Genomic DNA, 21,921 nt, shown 5'->3' on the forward strand with positions numbered 1-21,921 from the left:
GCTGGTGTGTCAGAAGGTCTAATATGATTATAGACCTTTTGGACTTACACAGTTAAATTTCAGTCCTACAAAGTTGCTGGATGTTTCTCTACATGCTGATTTCCCTCTGCTCATGTTAACTTCACTGGGTATAAAGGATGTTTGTCTTCACCATCCAAATGGCCTGATGCTATGCAGGGCAAAATAGGCACTGTGTTCATATGAGTCCTCACTTGAGCCTAAACAAACACAGCTTTTAGTGCACATAATTTATTTCGGTGTTCTGAAATGTGCATATTCTTTTGAATATATGTTTTGAAATGTACCATGTCATTGTGTGGTAGTGATTATTGGAAGTCTTCAGGATTGCTTAATCTCCATGTACTTCTCTCAGCACTGGAAGCTTGCTGAGGGCTAAAGCTTATTTGTAAATGCACCTCAGAGATAAGATTAACTTGGAAATAGCAGCAAAGTTTCACAAGAAAATGCTTCATAGTGAATTTCCTAAAATATTAGTGTGATGGGAGGGGAGCTACGATTCATCTTGACTGAGGAAACAACTAAACACCTGCTATGTCAGTATTCTGGTTTATGATGCTAAGCAATAGACAAAGGAGTCTTGGCTATCATTTATGATGATCACTGATAAGAGCTACCTGTCATAAACTATGGCAGTGGAACATAAATTATGTCAGTGGAACTAAGAATTCCTGGGCAGGGCAGTTTCCAGCTGAGGAAAGGCTTTTCCAATTGTTATGGCTTTTGCCGATAAAACTTATTAAGGCAAAATCATAAGTAGACATCTTTGTGATGGATTGCACCAGAGTGACAGTATCAGTAATCGTAATACTGGGAATCCTGTTGCCTTGAGTCTGTAGAAGAAGGAGCGTTCTTCTCATGGGAGGGGATGCGTTGTTGCATTACTTTACAGTGGCAATACAGAAATCCTGAGGGGAGTTCCTGTTAAGCAGGACTAAATTTTAGCTGTGTACTTTAGGGTTTTTCTAGTGATGTTTTACATGTATCTTTCAACTTCCAGATTAAGATATTTTAACCTAGATTCAATGCTGGCTAGGTTGAAATAATCAGTGGAGGGCTGACTTAACTTTATGCTGAAATTTTTTCAAAGATCAAAGAATTTTTTGCTCGTCTTCCCAAACATAATCCATTCCCTGAAGCACAGAAAGTACATGTAAGAGAAATGCTGTATACTAATGATGCTCAGCAAAACCATTTGGTGTGCTAGAAATCGTAGTAGTAAAAGCTTTGTGTCATCTTAGTTCTGGGACTCATAACAGCTGCTGTACTACCTGAAAAAGATGTAATTTCTTACAGTTAAACATATTAGTCTTCTGTTAAGGTTTGGAGTCCTACTTCTTGAGAGGAGCAGGGAAGCAAGAAAAAGATAATTGCCTTAAAGAGAAGAATTAAATTCAAGGATTAAGTTTAATGTTAATTTTCAGCTCACTCTGAGTGTACAAGCTCTCCTAAAAATGAGGTGGTGATTCCTTATGCAGCAGGTAACTGAAAAATACAAATTCAAATTCACTTGTGATTTAAAGTGATTACATTAATCTGGTTTTGTGATCTTTCAGTCCATGTCATCATTGCTTTATTAATACACTTTAGATCGAGTTCTTTCAGGTAATGTATTCTTATGCTACAGAGTGCAATGTAATCTTTTTTTACAAAAAAGACTTAATATGCAATCTTACAGATTAATGCTGTCCCCATTTACAGTTGTTCTTCAGCTTTAAGTGTTGTGAGGGAGTTATTTTTTTTCTGTATCTTAAACCAATTGGTATATTTAACTGCAGTAATACCTAGGCCAACCCCACTACTCTAAATTGTACCTCTTGTTTGTTATATACTATTGAGAGAAAGGGTAAATGCTTGCACTGGCTAGGGACAGTGATTTTGCATAGGTAGCAGCTGGGATGATACGTGGCCTGTAGGATGTGTTCTGCAATCAGGCAAATCTGTATGGCCATAACTGTAGATTTCAACCTCTTTACAGCATAAGATCTAGCATTTTAGAAAACAAATGTACTGCTAAAATGTGGTGGAAGTGATCCAGAATAGAAATGGAACCTTACAATGTTACCTTTACAGGTATTTTTTGTAACGCCCACCTGTAGAACATAACCATTATGAATGCTGGGTACCCAGTGAATGCTTTTCATTGTATTAATAATCCACGTTTTTTAATGGAACTGTAACTGTTTCAACTGTGTAGATAACGCTGTCTAAGAGAATTAAATTATCTGTTTGGAAGAAGGCAAACTTATTTCTAAGTATGTTTTAGGACTGTGTCAGCTTTCAGTTATGCCACAGCTTTTTATAGCTTGAGTGGTGCTAATGATCTCATTCTCTTAACCTGATGATAATAATGGAGTACCTTGATTAACTGGAATGGCAGCTCCTAATTGATACGGTGGTTAAAATTAACAGCAGTGCAAGAAGTTGCCACCCTGTGCTTTATCTTACCTTATACAACCAAATAACTAAATAGGATGATAATTTGACTTAAGGAAAAAAAAAATCATTGGAGAATGTCATAATAAGTCTGTGAACAACTTCTTTAGGAAAAAAATCTGCACTATTTTTCAGAACACTTAAAAATAAGTGAGACAGATCCAATACAGATGTGACCAAAAATACTGCTAGTATTTTGACTTCACTCCACAGACCATATATAGTGCAGGCAAGAGGAGCACTACTGCTTCAAGGATAGCAGAGCTGCCCTGAGAGGGGAAAAGACTAGACAAATTTATTTGTAAAGGGAAATTTTAGAATTGGTACACTGAGATCTGGATAACTCCTTTAAAGCAGGTAAAGGACTTCATAGATCTTAGGAATACTCTCTTTGGGTGACTACTGTTAGTTTAGTTTAAGCTGACCTAGATGGGGAGAGGTTAGTGTGCTGTTAGCAGTTCTTTAGGTTGACTGCTACTCTGAAGTCCATCTGGTCTGTTTCATCCCTGCCCCAACTGAAAAAAAAAAAAAAAGACCAATGGGCAAGACTTGTCAAATTGGTAAGATACCTGGTTATATTTCTGTATTTCTGCAAGCTTTGAGATGCTAAAAATATAAGTGAGGTAATATAACTTTATAGACAGTTTGTTAGAATGGAACCAAATTCTTGTTTAAATAGACAAGGCTCTATAAGAAGACTTTGATATGGCTAAGCTTCTTTTTAAAGTGCTTTTCTGCGTTTGAGTTTACTTTTGACCATCAACTCACTATAGGCAGATGCCATTAAAGAGAGCAGAGGCTTTTCAATAGCTTCTAAAAACTGGCAGAAGGGATCTTAGCTGCATCATCAGCTTTTCAGCTGAAGTTTGAGCATCCTTATAGTGATATGTAAATCAGCATGAAATTATGAAAGGCAAATATGATGGTACCCTTTAACAGTAACTGGAAGACTTAGTTGAGTGTTAAAGCAGACACTGATTTCTCTTGCTGAAATGGTACTGAGAGGAATTTTGTGAGAAGTTAATGATAAACATCAATTAACACAATTCTGAAGCATGTTAAACTTGAAGGTACTAAAACTAGTGCAGGGCTTTTGAAGAAATTCAGACTAGGTCCTTCTCAGTTTAGCACATCAAACACTGACTTCTCATCATAGTTTTCTATACACTGATCCAGCTACTTACTCAGTTAAGGCTCCTACCTACCACTTAACCAAATGTTAGTGCTAATTCTGGCATCTCCTGTAGGTGGGAGCCCTAGCAGTGGAAGAGGCTGAGTTGTTTTTCTGTTCTCTTCTGAAGTATGCTCTTAGCAAGCCAGTCTTTCAACAGACTATATATAAACTAAGCTGATGAATCTCAGAAATGCACATACCACTTTGTTTATAGACCTTCAATGAATGCTAAATCATTGACAAAGTGTGAAACTGTAACTTTTAATCTAAAAAACCTGTGAGTCTGCTCATTTGTTTGGAATGTACAGTATGTGATTATGTAACTTGATGAATAGGTGACATCACTGATGACCTATCACAAAAGCTGCACTTTTGACTACGATTTCTATTTGTAGTATTCCAAATATCAAAGGTAAGAATATACGTTTGGCGTAGTTTTTATGGCAGTATTATCAACATAAATTGCTGCCAGAATCAGAAGTATTCAAAACCAGAAGAAGTGCTATAAAGTTTTGAAACGAAGTTCTGACTGCAGAGGAATTTTAAGAGGAAAAGGTAGAAAACATTTAAAGAAATAGCTATTCGTGAGGGCATGAGAGCAGTGTCATCTTTTAGCTCAACTGATATAATGGAAACATGTTCCTCAGGATGTAGGTAGTAATGAATGGATGCTTTTCTTAAACAGTGTTCTAAAAGAACATCAGCGTGGGGCAAGCTGCAGTAAGTGATAATAAATGATTCAATAAAGCTAACTCTTCAAAAGCTAGGAATTTTATTTGACAGACTTTGGCTTCCTTGAAAATTCCTTAAGTTTATCATTACCTTTCATGCTGGTGTCGTGTAATGTCCTGGACACTAGAGCTTTCCATTTGTTGAAGGGACTACAGCAACAGATTCAGAGTTATGATGAGGACATACATTATCACTCATACTTTATTCCCTCATTGTAGAATGCCTGTTGGAGTCCTTAAGAAACTAGCTCTGCATATTTCCCAGCCCTCACTGGAAGTGTTAGAAGGGCAGCTAGGTGCTGTGTTTCTGCAAGTTTTTGATTCTCAGCAGTGTTCTCAAAGTGTACACATTCCTGCAGTGTAAGTCTTCAAGTTCTCAAAGCAGATGCTTATAGGCAGGCTTGGTCACTGGGGTGCTGCTGGTGGAGCCTAGGGCACAGTCATGTTATTGGTAGAATGTGAAATGGAAGAGGTGGAATGGCTATATTCATGCTTATGTGTCTCGTGCAGGGTCTGATGCCAGCTGCTGCTGTTCAGGAAATAAGGGACAAAGACCTCGTGTTAGGAAATACAGTGATTTCATTGGCTTTTCTGTGAATGCATCTGAGACAAAAATCTTTACCTCTTCCCAACAGAATTTATCTTCAACTTAATCTAGTTGTTTGGTACATGATCTTTCTCCTATCATCTACCTGTCCTATGTGATAGGATATGGCTAATCCATAGACAACAAACCATTTTCATGTGGCTTTATCCATAACCATTTACATGCTTCAGGGTAGTTGTGAAAGAGTCCTGGTAACTGTAGTGCTATTGTCTAGAGGATCATCTGGCAGAATGCTTGCAACTGCCTCAAAGATCGCCAAATCGCTTGTTGACTTAGGTTTTCAGTTACTGCACAAGAGAGAAGTGCAATTTCTCAGCATTTTGAAAATTATCTTGCATCAGTATGGAACACTAGACAAAGTTTTATTTGGAGCCTGGGAATGCACATATACCCACCTAGTATTCCCTTGAAAGGTGTTAACTGTCCAGAATCAAAAGTAACTCCTCTGTTCAGAGTTGTTATCAGTAATTCAATTGTAGCTGCTGATTATGATTAAAAGTTCTTACCTTGAGCTATGAAGGTTCACACAGCTTCTCTGGTTGAACAGAGGTCATGCTTGCAGTAGTCTTGAAACACAAATCCTGATGCCATATGAAAGCATCTATAATGCATGAGGTCTTGACCTTTATTTTAATACATACATCAGACAGGGCTATCAGTGTAACTTCTGTCTCTCGTTTCACCTATTACTGGTACCAGCTCCCATTAATAAAGGTATATAAAGTGTAAAGGAAAATATAAAAAAATGTGAGAATCCTGAAAATCATGGCCTCTCCTACATCACTTAAATCTTTTCACATATCACTTCATGGTGAGACACGTCTGTTCACCTGTTCATTTACTGACTGTAGTTACCTCTTTGGGAAATAAATGTCTGTGAAGTAGCAAAAGGGTTTACTGTTTAAAATTTAGATAGGTGATCGCTGAATGTTGTCCTGAGGTTTCTTGGCACTTTGAAAATTGATTTTATTATTATTCAGGAGATCAAATGACTAGAACTTAAGGGATTTATTGAAAAGTTTTGGAAAACAAATCAAAAAAAGGCAAAATTGAGCATGTCTGATTCTTTTAACAAGGTACCTTTTAAAGCTTTGCTGCTTTGAATTTTTATTTCAGTAGGAAGACTTAGTTCAATTAAGGACCTGATGGCTTTGCACAGCTTTGGAATGATTTATTTTTTCCACTCAAGTTTCTAACTTCTGCCTAAATTCTAAAAGAGGGAAATTTTCAGCTTTACACAGTGAACATCTACCTCTTACAGGCTCTTGGAAAATGCTTTTCTCATAGGGAAAGAAAAATCATGACTATATTATCACTTTTTGATTCTTCTCTGCGCTGTGAATCATGCTTTTCATGTTCTTTTCCTTTTAACAAATTTAAAAAAAATAAACACTTTTCCTTTCAATAAAAAATATGATTTGCCAACATTTACTTTGGGGATTCCATGATTACAGTCAGAACAAAAGCCTCAAGTGTACCTCAAAGTATACCTCAAATACTTGTTAAAAATGAACTCCATTAGTAATTATCTGTAAGGGAACTTCTAGTACAGAAGCACTGAAAATAATTGGGTATGGAATGTGTTTTTCATTGCAATCTACAGAAATACTGAACAATGAAACTGAAATTTTTGTGGTGTGTTTTCTTAAGACTTACTGCCACTTATTTTCTTGATACCACAGTTCTTAATAGTAAAGTGTCTGACAAGAAACAATGTGTAAACACGTGACTGAGATTTGTCTTTATGCAAAGCCCATGAGCTATTCCATGGGCAATAAAATACTTTCTCTATTAATTTTATTTTCATATATGTTCATATCCCTTGCTATTCATAGCACAAATTATAAAGTCTCACTTTTTCAGTCGTGTATTAGGTTGTTCTAATTGGGAATACTAGATGTTGGGGGAAAATTAACCATCCACCACTATCTTTTTATTCTGACAAAGCCATGGCCATCTGTACCAACAAGGTTACAAAATATTTTTTAAAAGCAGAGCAGTGTTTTAGTTCCTGGGAAACAAGCTGTAGCGGTGCAGATGGTTATAACTAGATCTTTTTATTTGAAATTAAGTTCTGAATGACCTGGGAGAAATAAGGTAAATTTACAGGCCTTGTGTGTCAGCATTACTGTTCTGTAAATGCATGTAAATCAGATGGTCTAGCCTGGTTTGAACCAATTTGATAAAGCAGTGTTTAATAAGTCGGAAGAAATAAATAAATCTGGGTAGAACGTCTGCATCCTGAATGCTGAAGACTCTTTCTTCAAGAGTGACTCTGGCTGTGGTCCCCAACCTTTAGGGTTTTCCTAGCACGAGAGTAAATGATTTGGAACCGTGCAGCTGTTGTTCAAGTCCTAAAGCTATAGCATGGCTGACCTGCTCTTAACTTGGTGATTATTTGTACTTCTGCAGTGAAGAAGTGGCAGTGTGACAAAGTACTGTCTTGTGCTTTGTTGCTGCCATTAACAGAAGAGTCAATACTGGGGTTTGCACTGCGCTGCCAAATTCAAGGGGAGCAGTGACTGTACAATGCATTTCTCCTTCCCCGTTTTGGAATGCTGACAAGGGGTGGGGAAAATAAGTGGTTCCCATTTTCTCTGCTTTTGTAAAGGACTGGTATGGGTAAGAGATGGAGAGTTCACATGCCCTATTTTTTCCTTCTGTATCCTTGAATTTAGAGTTAAGATCTGGTACCTTGAGGATTTGCACATTGGAATGGGAACTGGGAGTGCAGTTTACAGTTGCCTTGTAAATGCAAACTTGTTATGTGCTCTGAACTGGAAAACTGAGTTGTATTTCAGATTGGAGCACTATACAGAAAATACTATAGTTCAGTCTCCTCACACATTTTCAAAACTTCAAGCTCTTGTTTCATTTAGAAGCTTGAACATTTAAAAAATTACCTTGGCCAATGGAAAAAAAACTTGGTACTCGTAAAAGGTGATAGTGTATTCAGAGTTTCTCTAGTTAAAAAAATACAACATTGGGAGGAGGAGAAGGGAGGGACAGGTCATCAAGTTTTCTGATAACTCAACAGAATTAAAAGGGAGGAAAATATTTGGAATTCTCCTCCAGACTAAAAGGTAATAAAATTTCTCCTGTCTGTTGCATACTTACTTCAGTCTTGTTGATTATAAAGTCAGGTTTATTGACTGTATGTCAGCATTTTCAGATGTAAAGCTAAAATACAAGGAGCTGGAAGCAGTGATAGTGTGAGGCAGGCAGCTGGGACTATTAATTAAGGCCTTGGCCACAGTAGAGAGGCCTGCTGACTGAAAGAGGTAGTAGTGCAAATCACGTATCTGCCTGTGAAGACTGATGGAGGGACCTGAGGTTGGCACTGGTATAATGTCAGATCACAGGGACTATCTGGGGAGGTGGACAGAAAAATGATGAAAGATGCAGGAACCTGAGGTTTCTCAATGTGGCAGTCATTGACCTGTAAGATGATTTTGGGCAAATTGCTTGTCTATGCTTGCTTACTTGCCTCAAAAGTGGCAGTATTTGTTGTCTTCGAAGTGCTTCTCTATTATACTAACATTGTTCAATTATTATTTTTTTTTAGCTTTGAGTATTTTGAAGTTACTGAAAATCTCTAGCTCAAGAAATCTTGATCTGTATTAATACTAGTTAGCTACAAAAACAAATGGAATGCATGTTAAAATTCGGTCCCAGGCACTGATAACTGTCTGAAAAAGATAAGGTATAAGTATATTGTAGATAACATTCATACAGCATGTATTATTACATCTAATGAAATGCTTACATAGGATTGATAAATTGAGTACTGCTGAATTTAGCCTGGCTCTGGTGAATAGCAATACTTAACAGCTAGCTTTGCAACTTAAGAAATGTTATAGAAACCTTGTACCTTCATCCTGATTGCCATCTCTTGCCATAAAATTAAGTCAAGCTTTTCTGTTCATTTTTGGCATTGAGACATCTTTCTCTCTGTTTCTGAATGAAAGATAAGCTATTCAGAAAGGATACCAAGAATTTGATCTTCCTTGTCCTGTTTAGTGACTCTCTGTGAGGAGGAAGTGTAATAAGTTCCTCTTTGTTCACATACATTCAATAGAAACCAGGTAACTTATTACCAGTTTCATATTTTCGTGGGTAAAGTTACAGGCCTGTCATGGAACAGTAGTGTATGCTGTGCCACTGTCCTGTAGTCAGAGCCAGAAAGATTTGTTAACCTTTCTGCCTTTTAACCTGTACCATCGTTCCTCTGCTTAATAAGCATGAGTGTGCTGTAGCTTCTAATAAGCAGCAAAAATACTGTAGCCAAAGATGATCAGTTATAAATTAAAAGTAGCATAGTGGGTTTTGTTTGCTTGTTGCAGTTACTGAGATTTGCACTTAAAAATGCTTGTGGACTGATTCACAAATATCTCTGAGTCTCTACTGAGGAGCCCTAAGAAAAAATGCAGTGTTTCCTGTCAGGAATATAATTTTGCCAACTGCTATTTACTAACTTCTGCAAAAACAGGAGCCAGAGTTCAGTGTGCTCTGTGAAGCCTGAACAGTGCAATTACACAGTGCACTTGGGCAAGAAAGGAAGGAAAGCTGACAAGTTATGTATCAGGACTACTAGTCTGCATAATTATTTTTCTCCCTGTTTTACTAGCCTAAAGTCTTACTAATCAAAACTGTCCTTCGTTACCTGGCAGGGCCCAAGCCTTCGATTTTTCCCTAGCAAAACCCATTTTCAGAAATGCGACCCTGAAACATTTGAGGAAAACAGAAATTTTCCCTAGAACTGCTGCTCAGGCATCGAACTTTTGTGGTATTACTCGTTTCAGCAAACGGAAATGTCCAGGTGCTGTTATAATCCCCTGGCGTGCACTCAGCATCAAGAATATGGTACTGTCAGGATGCTCCACTGCAGTCTCTGTGTTGTTTGAGTACTGAATGTGTGTGTAGGCAAAAGCTGGAGCTGATAGCATTTAAACTGACTGCTGCAGAACTACCTAGCATAAGCTGCAAATTAACCATTCACAGCTTCAAAACAAAATAAAATCTATACATAATCTTTCTGCAGTACCTTAATATCTGACTAGAAAACTGCAAAAAACTTGTTTTACATTGATTACAATGCGTGTGTCCAAAATTACATAAAGAAAAATCCCACTTAATTTCTTAGACTGTTTCATTTAAGGATTTTTTTTTTTTTTAAACTAACTTGATAAGTAGGGGTACATGGTCATATAGACTTCTTCCATTCTCAATAGTTCTGAGATTAAAATCAAAGCCAATGCCTTTTGGAATTGAGTAGCCTCATGCCTGTACTCTCTGGAAAGCCAGTAACTGGATTTTGGGGGTGGAATTTTCATTTCACTTACTGCACATCATACTTCTTGAGGGACCTACTACATAACAAATAATATTTTTTACTTGGCACTCTGAGTATCCTGGTAACAAATCAGTTATCAAACAAGATGTATCAGATCTCAGTTTGTTTTTCAGCAATAATAAAATAATTACATTATGCTATGACAGTTTTCATCTTTTAAAGGGGTGTTTCCTAAGACTCTGGCAAGCAAATTCCCAAATCTTTGAGGTACTATAGTTTTTAAAACTGCACAATCTGTTCTCATGTTTTCCATAGATTTAGACTTGTACTTTCTATGTGCAGTTTTTGTACAAAATGAGGTTTATTGTATCCAAAAATGTGCGCTGTAAAAACTGAAGACTTTCTGAGGGAGTTCAAAACTGAGTTGGAATTTTGTGATGTAGGTGTTTTTGTTTAGCTCTTCAAATGCAGAGAAGATCATGCTACCAAGTCATCTATTAGGTACTTAAACAGTAGTCTTTATTGAAGTTTTTTTCAGCACTACAGATATCTAGTGTTAATGCTACCTAATGTCTTACAATTTAGCTCTTTTAAAAAGACATCTGCTGTGCTGTGCTGTTGAACATTGCCAAGTGTGATTGCTAGCCAAGGCCTGTTTGTCCTTTAGTTACTGATAGTTTCATGACTGTGCTCCAGAGATGTGACAGATAATCAGCTGCCTCATGCAGCTGGTAAAAGGTAACCCTGACCTTTCCTACAAACAATTAGTGTCAATTATACTCACCACCTACATCCTTTCCTCCACTGTGGGGGGGGGGAAATGATCGTGCTTTTCCTTGTTTTGTTCTATAGTAAGTAAATTTAATAAGGAATAAGTAAAATTAGCAGCCCAGTACCAGAATTTTCTGCATAATTTGAGTACTGAATTGTATCACCTGGGAAACTGCTGTAGATTTTGTTTTTCAGGTATTCTATCCCTTGCATGAATTCCTGATTTCAAAAAGGAAAAGGTACTTGAAAGAAATTCCAGATGAGGAACAAGTCAGCTGATGAGGTCCTGGGTAGATACTGACTTTCCCTGTCCATTAGTAGCACAACACTTGAAAATTACTATTACACCAAACCAAGTGTTTGAAAATAGTATACTGAATTTATTTTACGTTGTAGACATTAATCGGGTAGCTGTAAAGATCCCAAGAAGGTTGTTAATACCCTTCTGAAACTTGGCTTTGGACTGATCTTTCCATGACATTTCCTTTTCATGATAAGCAAGAAAGTCTTTCTTGATCCTATTCTTGAAAAAGTCAGTTGCAAAGGGTAGAGGTCTGGCACTTGTGATTCTGAATTCCTTTGGCCATGTCCCTTGCCGTAACGAGGATGAAACTGGATGCATGTAGCAGTACTAGGTGGCTACATAACTTGCAATTGGATTTTGTCTCCCAACTTTTATGCAGATGAAAACTCTGAAGTTGTGCTACGCATCAGGTATAGACTGATGTTGTATAGAACTCTACACTTCGTAACGTTTTTGTGCGTTTGGCGCCAAAGTGGTTCCTGGAGTCTGGAAAGCACTTAAATTACAAGCTTATATTGTTTCATTTCTCAGAAATGGTGATATGGGAGCATTGTATACAGGGGGTTAGTTTTCAGAGGGAGGGGTTCAACTGGGTATAAAATGGTTGGGGTTGTATGCCTGTCACTTAACTATTTACTGTGAAAGAGACAGATGAAGGCCTTGATCTAGCAGAATTACAGTTCCATCTTCTCTGTACCAAGCATTGTTCCAATGCTAAATGTTATTTCTTGAACTGATACTGTTTTCCTTTGTCTACCCTAAGCTCAAAAAGTATAAATTCTCTCCTTTGCTTGTGTGTGTTATTTTTGGGTTTTTTTGTTGTTTTTTTTTAAATGGCAAAGCCGGTTGCATCAACTCTCTGAGCTGCCTGGAGGAGGAAGTTACAAAAAAGTAAGCATTTCAAACCTTTGGATCATCCAATTCACCTTGGTGCAATATATGCTGCTGCTTGTCTACTGTATCCTGTCTTTCCTTGGGGTCACTTAGGTCATTTATCCTGGCTGAGGAGGGAGATAATATTGGAATCTGCCTTTGCCAGTGAGTGGTGAGTGCACAAGGCACAACTGCATCAGCTGGTAGTATGTAGTACCTCTTGGGCTTAGCTTGCTAAGGAGTTGGGAGACAGGCTGTCAAGTACCAGTGGTGTTTTACTGTGCTGTTTTTACTCCTTCACTCTTATTTTTGTAGTAGGGTAGTTTCATAGGGTTTTGACTCCTTAACAAATGATACTTTTTGTGATAAATTGTATCAGTCCAAACCTCAGATCATCAGTTGATAGGCAATATCTGGTTTTAATTGGTGCATGGGGCTGTCCTTTAAAATCCTCACTGTGTTTTTGCTTGCTTTGAAGTATATTACTATGGAAACAGTATCAGTGTTATGAGCTTCTAAATCTTTAATACATTTGAGTTGTCTTGTTTTCTTTCGTCTTGTGTGAATGTAGTTGTTCTTTTCCTCCTGCACTATATCTGCAGCTTGTTTTGGAAAGTGATGCTGAGCAAACTCTTCACTGTTCCCTCCTTAAAGTTAAATGCTAGGAGACTGTAGTATCCAAACATTCTCCTACTGAAGATTCTGATGTTGCCTTTCCTGTTTCTGCTGATCTGAGTTTGATTCTGTTTGGAGAAATGAAAGATCTAAGTTTTTGTTCCAGAGAGGAATAAATATGACTATTAATTGCAAAGGAAAAACTTGGGCAGTTGTTTTTTGTTGTATCACAGAATGGTTGAGGTTGGAAGGGATCTCTGGAGATTGCTGGTGCAACCGCCTGTTCAAGGAGGGCCACCTAGAGCCAGTTGTCCCGGATGATGTCCAGAAGGCTTTTGAGTATCTTCTACGACACAGACTCCACAGCTTCTCTGGGCAACCTGTGGCAGTGCTCAGTCATTCTCACATTATAAACATGTTTGCTGATGTTCAGACAGACTCTCCCATGTTTCAGTTTGTGCCCGTTGTCTCTGGTTCTGTCACTGGGCACCACTGGAAGTAACCTGGCTTGGTCATCTTTATGCCCTCACTTCAGGTATGTGTACACATTGTTGAGCCTCCCTCTGCTGAAGTTTCTCTGGCCTAAACAGTCCCAGCTCTCCCAGCTGTTCCTCATGAGAGACCCTCCAGTCCCTTAGTCATCTTTGTGCCCCTTTGCTGAGCTCTCTAGTATGTCAGTGCCTTTCTGGTACAGGGAAGCCCAGAGCTGCACACAGTATTGCAGCACTGCAGGTGTGACCTCAGCAGCACTGCACAGGGGGGGAGGCTCACATTCCTGTTTGCATGTTGCAGCTTTCTCCTCTTTAGTGCTAAGTCTAGTTTGAGCTTCTATGACAAATAAACTCCTTGAGTATAAGTGGGGTACTTGATGGAAAACTGGCAGCAGACTTTAAAAATAATCGTGTTTCATAATTTTATACCTACTGCTTTAACACTGTTCAAGACCAAAAAGTAACACAGAGTTGAAAATCACTTCAGGCAAAAGGGAAGTGAATGGTGAATTAGATTTAAGAAGCCCAATCGTGGCTCAACCCAGAAGGTAATTAGAATCTGGAAGTCTTGTCACAAAAATTTGATTCATTTCCTTCAGGATAAAGGATTTATTTAGTAGGTGATCTGTGCTAAAGTTCCTAATGTGTTATGTTACATTCTGAAGAAAAAAGCTACCAAAAAAGTACAAACTCTTAACCTCTAAGTAGAGGTGGATGCTGCTATTATTTGTTTAAGCAGTTCTGGAATGCTTTGGCATTGTTTCACTTCCTAGTATAAAAGAAGAAATGACCTCTTCATGAAAAGAATGCTGTGGATAAGCTGGTTGGTACCTTATCAACTTTGCTATTGTGGTTATGCCAGCCAGACGTGTTAGTGTGACTTAGACATACTCTGCTATGGTATTTGTACTTCATCAGAGGTGTTTTGAGATTGATTGGTGACCTCATCTGGCATAGAGAGCTGCTGCCAAGTTCTCAGAATTGATAAAATGTAAGCCCACTGTACAAGGAGTTTTATTTAAAACTTCCTGGTTTCAAAGAACTTTGGAAAATATGATGATTTCCTAGCTTTAGCATACCTGTTTGCTACAGATGTGCTTACTCATCTACTCTTCCCAAATCTTGCTGTTTTTAACAAATGATGGTCTGAAGTATCATAACTGTTTGTATATCTTTCAGATGCTTTTGAGCTTAGGTTTTGAATATTCATTTTTTTAGAACTGTGCAGTGCAAAATCCTGCATGCAACGTGTGTGAGTTGTAATCTGTAAGGAAGGGCAAATTTTTACATGTCCTCTGATTCGCTCTGAGGAGTATCAGAGGCAGATAGGACTAGACCAACAAGCTTTCTATCACCTAATAAGCCAATCTAATCAGGCAAGAACACCCTTTTTGAGTTGAGAGCCACAAGTATGGTTGTGTGTCTAGGGGAGTCTTCTCTATTTTTAGTAAGCTGGTTATCTTCTGGCTCTCAGCATCATGAAATGTTGGAAGTACAGGGTGGAGGAGCTGAAAAGAGAACAGTTGGAGCTGATTTTGTAACTTAATTTCTTCTTTGCTTTTCCTATGCCAGATTGAACAAAACTAAATTGGTCAGAGGCATATTAAGAAACAGATGTAGTTTGTTGGGTGGTAGTGCATGGGGTAGAAAAATACAGAAACGTGTAGGTGGCTGACAGAGATTGATGCTGAGGGGAAAAAGGAATATAGATATGGACAAATGGATCGTTAAAAAAACCCAAACAACCAAAACCACCACCCCAAACCCCACATTCTAATTATTAGCAATGACTCTGCTATCGCTATATTTTAAGTTGCATAAAATAGAACAATTTTAATTACTTCTTCTTGGTTTGGGCCTTTGTTCCAAGCAGGCCTGAGGCAGAATTAATGAGAAGCTACAGGTGTGGTGTAAAAGCCTTTTGCAAAGCATTTGTTCCAAGAATTGTGGGCAACATTTGAAAAATCCATGCTCCTGCTCCACTTTCCCACCAGTGACCTTTTCTTCCTACCAATTTTTTTTCCATTTCTCACAATTGATATTCTATACAATTAGTGATTGGAAGTTAAGAATTGTTTCTCAAATAGGAAAAAAAAGAATGCATGTCCCAATTAGTAGAGCATGAACAAGTAGTCTAGAAATGTAGTGGTAATAAGGTGCATGCGAAGAAATTATATGAAGCCAGCTTTTGAAACGAAGGGTCAGGGGTAGATTGCCAGATCGGGATACATGGGCCTGAGCCTGTCTGGCAGCTGCTCTCAAGGAGTTGCAGATCTGAAGCAGTGGTTCGAGGAAGAGGAAGTGCTGCCGGTGAGAAGCTGCAGTTTGGTGGAACACTGGCAAATAGCTCAGGGCTGTGGCTTTGGGTTCAAGGCAAGGAGAAGGTGATGGCAGGATAAAAACAGAGAAGGTGAAAGCTTTGGATTTACATACTGCAAATGAAGGAAAGAGGAGGCTTGGAGACTGAGTGACAGCTCATCTTCAAAGTAGCTAACAGTGATATTTGATAAATACTCATACACTTCAGGCCGAGAGGAGACGACTGGTGCCAAAGCAGGAGGGAGAAGAACTTCTTGTCATGGATATTTGTCTATTTGCTTCTTCTATAAATTGCAATACATGAGGAACCTGTTATTAAGCAGTTAATAACATTTTCACTTTAGAATTCTAATTGCCCTACTCTTGTAGCAAAGATGGGAAAACATTTGCATTATGTAGCTATCAGTCTTATATTTGTACTTTTAGGCACGAGTGTCAAATATACAATAAGCCTTCATAATGCATGCTGTCAGGGTTGTTTTTCCCCTAAATTATGGAAATTTTGTGAATTTTGTAAATTTTGAAATTTGTGAAATTCCAAATTCCTTGTGATAAGTTCTTAAAATTCCAGCACTGTTAGCATTTCAGGCCTCTGTGAAATCTGATAGAGCCTTACTGCTGAGACTGATGTTTGGTGTCCACAGGAACTGAGGCTTGTAAGGATCTCCAGTTCAGAATGGAGACAAAACTTGATTTTTGGTGGGTACTGGGAATTGGGTGTTCTTCAGAATTTAAATCGATCTGAATTTCTGCTTAGGTTGTGAGTTAATGTAGCTTAATAGAACTGTCAGCACATGATAAAATCAGGACTGGAAAGCTTCCAAGTACAGATGGACCAGATAAACTATTAATTGTCTTGGCATTTGTGCATTTCAAGTAGGAGTTTTTCCTCGTTTGTTGTTGTTGTTGTTGTTTGGTTGTTTGGTTGGTTGGTTTGGGTTTTTTTATGTTTGTTCTGGTTTTTTTTTGTTGTTGTTATGTTTTGCTTTAGGTTGCAGTTGATGTTTTGCTTATTTTTCAAGAATTAGGAAGATAACTTTTATAGACACTTACTGACCTATGTGTTAGTTTTGTTTTGAAGGTTTGCTGTTTTCTGTTAAAACCAAATATTTTAGCACTGATTTTGGGGAGAACCCTGTATATTAATGAGCTCAAGTTCACCTTTTTATCCGAAATAGTGTCCTAGAGTTCTGAAAACAACATTCATCCATACTATAGCTCACATGATGTAAAGTCTGCTCAGTATTTCATAAAATTTGCGATGTCTTCTTGGGCTAAGTGACAGCAAAGTATGTAGGTGTTTCTAAAACATGGTATGTGAATGGATCCAACTGGTAACCGAGCACATAGAAACGGAAAATAATGGGTCTCTGTTTCAGGCTCTTCTTCACTTCACTTAAAATGAAGCTTAAATTAATACAAAACTGTATGTACAAAAGCTGTTTAATATAATTTTAGCAAAATTTCATATTTGAGAAACTAAATTTTTAATTTTTCATTTTTTTAAACTAAATTTCATCAAGAAGTAGAATACTGAATATGGGATGGGAAATAGAGTGGAAATTGCTCCAGGAATTCAGTAGCATCTTTAAGACTGCAGTAAAACATGAGGGATCTAGTCTTCCTAGGTTAAGACACTTTCATCTCTAATTACAGAAGAGCTTCAGGGTTTCTTTTAAAAACTTTTAAATATTTGCTTTAAAGAAAATCAAGGTTACTTTTCTCGTCTTTTTCTATCTCATTTTATGGCTGTACTACTTGTGATGACTAACATGTCTCAAAGGGCAACTGTGGAAAAAGTATATACATCCTGGGATAAAAATTTCCCAAATACAGCTTAGAAAATGTTTCTGAAGTGCTTTTGTGATTGTTTTATTTAAATGAATGCCGCATCTTAAATACTTACTCATTACTCTGTACAATCTAGATAGAATTCTCTGTCAGCATGTTTGCCAAGTATCTGATTGTATCCATGGTACAGAAAATTGATCAGAGTTGTTATTACTGAGAATCTGAAAATACTAAGCCAGTAGCTGGAGTTCTGCTCAGTGTTCAGTATCTGGAGGAGCTACAAACAAGTTTGACCCTGGATAAAATTAACTATTTTATGTTTGAATTCCAGTTCACTCTTCTGCAGGTTGTGTCTCGGGTAGCTAGTGATAGTGATGTCTTGGGAACTGGATGTCGGGGGTTTCTTCCAGTCACCTGGTGCCTTGGCAAAATTATGTTAACTAGTCTATACTTCAGCATACTCATCTAAAAATATCCATTCTGTTCACGTACTGCTTTGCATTTAAGCAGGTTGACCAACCAATATAAAAAAACCAAACAATACCCCCCCACCCCCGAAAAAAAACCCCACAAAAACAACAACAAAGACAAACCCACCGTGCTTTGGTCTTTTTAAGTTGTAGACCTTATAGTGACTTTTATTGATACATGATGCTTTCATTATGATGAGAGCAGTCCAATTTACTTTCATAATAGAGCATTTTTCATTTAAATATACCATCAAGTGATTACAGAGATGGAACAAGGATCAGAGAGATTTGTAATTGTTAATGATATTCAGGGTGGCTGAACCATAGGTCTTCTATTTGAATAGTCAAATCTAGGAACAATTACAATGCAATGCAGGAAATAAAATGCTGATTTTTATATAGTCATTGCTTCTTAACTAGAATCTGGTCTCTTGACATTCCTGTCTGTGGATGCCAATATCTTTTAGTATCTGTTCATGTTTTTTAAACTGTTTTAGAATGCACATTTACTTTTCATAAAAATGGATTTTAGTGAAACGTATGCAAATAACAGTTCTTCAGTTGATTGAAGAAGTTATAAGAATAAAATGTTGCTTTAATGGGGGTAATAAGTTCTACATTCTGCAGAGCTGGTTTGAGACAGCTGGATCCTAGTTTGTGAAGGAATATAGCAGGAAGGGCTAAATTACAATGGTGAAGGATACGTTGATACAGTATCTATCTATAGATGAGGCTGAGAATAATGCTTGTTATTTCTGTCTCTAAACTGAAGATTGCTAGCCATGTTCTGGTGAAGGATTGGTAAGTACTAGTTTTCTTTCAGCTCTGACCGTTTTTGATGTGAACAACTGTCCTCCGGGTGCTACAGTGGGATCAGGAAGCTTACTTGAATTCATGTGCAAGTAGGATTTGAGCAAAGATGCCAAATGACGTGTTCTGTTTTCAGATCTGTTCTAACACAGCAGGCAAGTGGTTATCTTTAAGCACTTAAATACTCATTGTAGGGTCAGTATGACTCTGTGCCTTGCACTTGAATTTTTTTATATGAGGGAAGTAGGCTAGCAGCCACAGTCTCAGATGCGTGATTCTGGGCCATTCCCAGACAGGCAGACACACCAGTGTAACTGAGCCTTGGGGGCCTATCAGAGGTTATTTGGTCTTTGGCAGCTGCACTGTGGGTCCAGTTCCCATCCTTGATGTCATGATTTCAGTGGGTTTTGCCAGGAGGAATTTTATGGCTGTGCAGAGCATGCAGCAGAAACTGTTTCTAGGACTTATGTAGAGCTTTTAGGTAATCTCAGACAGGTTAGGTGCTCACAATTTGTGCTTTGTTTGCTGAATTGGAATTATAATCTGCACTTGGATTAAGCGTCTTCTAACTTCTACCTAATCACTTACATCACTGCAGAAAAGTAAGGTGTGCATATGCATGTGTATCATGAAGTTCTATGTGCGTACTGCGAGCAAGAGCTCCATTACTCTTAACTGGATGGAAGTGTGCCTGCATTACAGAGTTCTAGACTGAATTACAAATATTGTAGCCTTCAAACAGGTTTTTTTATTAAAAAAAAAAAACACCAGCAAACAACTGAGCTTCAGGAACGTTTTTGTGAAAATACTGTGCTTCCGCTGTGTGTTGAGATACCTGTAGATGTATAGATATGGACAAACATCTTAACTTGAAACTTTCTGAGCTCAAGCCCGTTGATTAAAAACTCATGATTTCTGCTCTTTCAAAAGCTAAGGTTTTAGCCTCCCTGTAGAGAGTATTATGATAGTAACCATAGCAGGTTAGTGTGATAAAGTGACTGAAAACCTGCTTGCGTCTTTGCTCACTGAAGGTTTGGGGTTTTTTTTGTAGTCGGTGACTGTATCAATGCATTAAGAAGCAAGGGACTGGGATGTGCAATCTGTTTCACGTTGCTTATTAACAAAAAAGTTAGTGAATTAATCATGGTGAAATGGTATTCTTGTAATGCAGACCTGTTTTGTTTTAATGCTTACTTTGTGTGTAAATAATTTCTTCAGTAGTTTAATGTTTTCCAGCCAAGAGCTTCAGGATCAGGTTGCCAAATCAGCAGACATCCTTTTTTGATCAAAAACTACAGTGGGACAGTAATCATGGCACAGGAGGTGTGAGTTTCAGTAACGGGAGTTGGGAGTACTTTCACCTGGGGCTAACACAGATTCTTAGCCCCAGCTGCAGTTTGAGAGATGTGGACATCCACCTACCTCTTTTAAGGAAGGCTAAGAGGTCATGACACAAGGCTAAATCAGCATTATTGTTGAAGCACCTATTTAAATGTACCAGATGTTTCATCTCTGACACATTAGAAATCTAAACAGAATTTACCTGCTTGTTTCCTGGTGAGCTCCCCTACCCCCCAGACAACTTCCCTCTTGTAATACAGACTTTCAGAGAAACCAGCGCTTACACAAGGGAAGCAGGGTAAAGATGCTGAGGGGAGAAATGTGTAAAATCCACTGCGGTGGACCTTAGCACTCTGCCTGGGACTGCACTGAGAAACCACTGCCCTTGAACCCTGAGAGCAGAAACTCCACTTGGAGTGGCAGAGCAGCAGAGCGCTGTCTGCAAACTGTACTCGGAGGTGGAAGATCTGCTGTAGTCCTAGAATAGTACAACACCGAACAAGGAAACGCCATGATTTGTTACACATACGGAGCCAATCCTTGTTAATGCTAGGAAGGGACGGAAAAATCCTCACCAAACCAATACTCGGACATTTTATGTATCAAATGCAGCATGCTCCGGTCTATTTAACGTTTCTATATGATTTTCAAAGAACCTTAGGTTGAAGAGTGCTGTGTTTGCTTTCTAGCTCTAATTGCTGACTCCTTAGGCAGCTGAGACATGAGGGACAGTTCTTGAAGAGTGGGAGTATTTATAGGCAGTTTTCAGTTGTTTGCGAATGTCTCCTTTTCTTCCTACTGTGAACTGAACTGAAAAATAGTGTTATTCTAAGAAGGATAAAATTAGCTTGCATGCTGATTGCGATGGATGAAGTCGCATGATAAACAGTCACCTTTAACTCCTTAAGGTCAAGAAATGTGTTTACAGACCCGGGGAGTGACCGTGATAACGTCGGGGTTAGCTTTTTGGCAAAAGCCGGGGCCTTGCGGCTGGCGAAGGAGCTGACCATCGCGCGGTGGCTATCCCCGTTTCCCAAATAACGACGGCGGTTTACCCCCAGCGCTTACGCCGTGCCCCGCGGGCGGGAACGTTTCCAGGCCGCAGCGCAGCCGCCGGGCGCTGTGCCGCTCCGCGCTTGGCGTGCCCGCCGTGCCGCGCGCATCCCGGCGCCGCTCGGGCCCCGCGGTGCCGCAGGAGCCGGCGGCGGGGACGGGCGAGGGGGCGGTGCCCCCCCGCGGCCCGGCGGCGGTTGGCTGTTGCCATGGCTCCGGCAAGCCGGGGCGGCCCAATGAGCGGCCTGCGGCGGCGCTGGCAGCGCCAGCCATTTTGCTTATGGGAAACAATGTGATATATTATGCGCCGTGCTTTACCGGGGAATAAACAAAAATCTCGTCGGAGGCGACGGAAGAAACGGGCGTGTTAGTGAGTAATTGCAGCGGCTTAGCGTGCTCGCAAGCTGCCATTTTGGCAAGCCGGTGGCCGCCGTGCCTGCTTAGCCGATCGGAGGAGGTGGAATGCGGGGTGATAATGCTGCGGATCTGCTGTCAGGCAGCGGCGCGGGGTGTTGTCTGGTAAAGGCAAGGCTCCTCCGCAGTGTTGCCTCGGCCGCTCGCTAGCTGCTCCGGGGGAAAGCCTCTGATCCAGGAGAAGGGTGTTGCCCTTCCTTCTGCTGCCCTTGCGTGCCGCTGGCTCTGGGACTCGGGCGCCACTGACAAAGCAGGTGTGCGGCTCGGCTGGGCTCCCTGCTGCAGGCTGGCCACAAGCCCCTGCTCCGGCGGCCGGGCTGCTTGCGGGCGGGCTGGCTTGGGAGCTTTCGCCTCTGGACTCTCCTACAAAAGGCAGCTGCTGCGCATCTCCGCTTGTGCAAAGAGAGGTA

The 21,921-nt window shown here is 39.4% G+C and overlaps 1 protein-coding gene across 4 annotated transcripts in view; it reads left to right on the top strand.

Moving 5' to 3' along the window:
- SORBS2 (sorbin and SH3 domain containing 2) overlaps positions 1-21,921 on the top strand; it is a 248,739-nt gene that overhangs the window by 55,460 nt on the left and 171,358 nt on the right. Inside the window, exon 1 of one of the 4 annotated variants that reach the window (XM_037398448.1) lies at positions 21,375-21,918. The exons of the other annotated variants lie outside the window; for them this stretch is intronic. The gene's annotated coding sequence lies outside the window, so the exon portion shown is untranslated. Of the gene's footprint in view, positions 1-21,374; positions 21,919-21,921 lie in introns of those variants that run through there. 4 annotated transcript variants of the gene reach the window in all.

This window comes from Falco rusticolus, chromosome 1, assembly GCF_015220075.1.
Source record: "Falco rusticolus isolate bFalRus1 chromosome 1, bFalRus1.pri, whole genome shotgun sequence".
Classification (NCBI taxonomy): domain Eukaryota; kingdom Metazoa; phylum Chordata; class Aves; order Falconiformes; family Falconidae; genus Falco; species Falco rusticolus.